Genomic DNA, 587 nt, shown 5'->3' with positions numbered 1-587 from the left:
CTGCAGGAGTTGAGTGTTTACTGGACTTGTTTGCTGTTTGATGCAACTGTTTGGTGTCATCTGTGGGTGAAGAAGGTCACATGATCGAGGACGTTGACCTGCACTGCGCTCAGCTGATACAGTCATAATTCCAGATTGTGTACATTTAAAAGGCCCTGCCTACAGCGAGAGATACTTTGACTCACAGCTTCAGAGAGACAGAAGGTGGTTAACTGGACAGAATAAACTGCAGGACTAGAAATTGTTAGTTCTAGTGAAGGCACCTGCAGGTCTGGTTCAGGTGGTTCATTAACGGTTGGCTCTGAGAAGAGGTTGGATCGATAATTGTGACCCTGTCCTGTGAATGAATAATGTGCAGTGTCCATTCTGACTCGTCCTGTAACAGCTGTCTTCATCAGTCACATCTTTTCTCAGCTTGTTCCACACTGACCTCTGGAGGTGACCACTGAGTACACAAGCTCTACAACCTCAGTACAGCACATCAGTTTAGAAGAAAGAGGAGCATCTGTGTTTCAGATGGTGCAGAAAATCACACCTTCAGGATCTGTAAATACCCTGATATACCATAATACTATAATACCCTGATA

At 44.6% G+C, this 587-nt stretch overlaps 1 protein-coding gene across 2 annotated transcripts in view; it reads right to left on the bottom strand.

The window, feature by feature from the left end:
* Window positions 1–587, bottom strand: part of tbc1d9b (TBC1 domain family member 9b) — a 21,935-nt gene that overhangs the window by 16,008 nt on the left and 5,340 nt on the right. The window lies entirely within an intron of this gene.

This window comes from Stegastes partitus, unplaced genomic scaffold (genome assembly GCF_000690725.1).
Source record: "Stegastes partitus isolate 25-593 unplaced genomic scaffold, Stegastes_partitus-1.0.2 Scaffold2077, whole genome shotgun sequence".
Classification (NCBI taxonomy): Eukaryota; Metazoa; Chordata; class Actinopteri; family Pomacentridae; genus Stegastes; species Stegastes partitus.
This window is presented reverse-complemented; position numbering and strand designations above follow the sequence as displayed.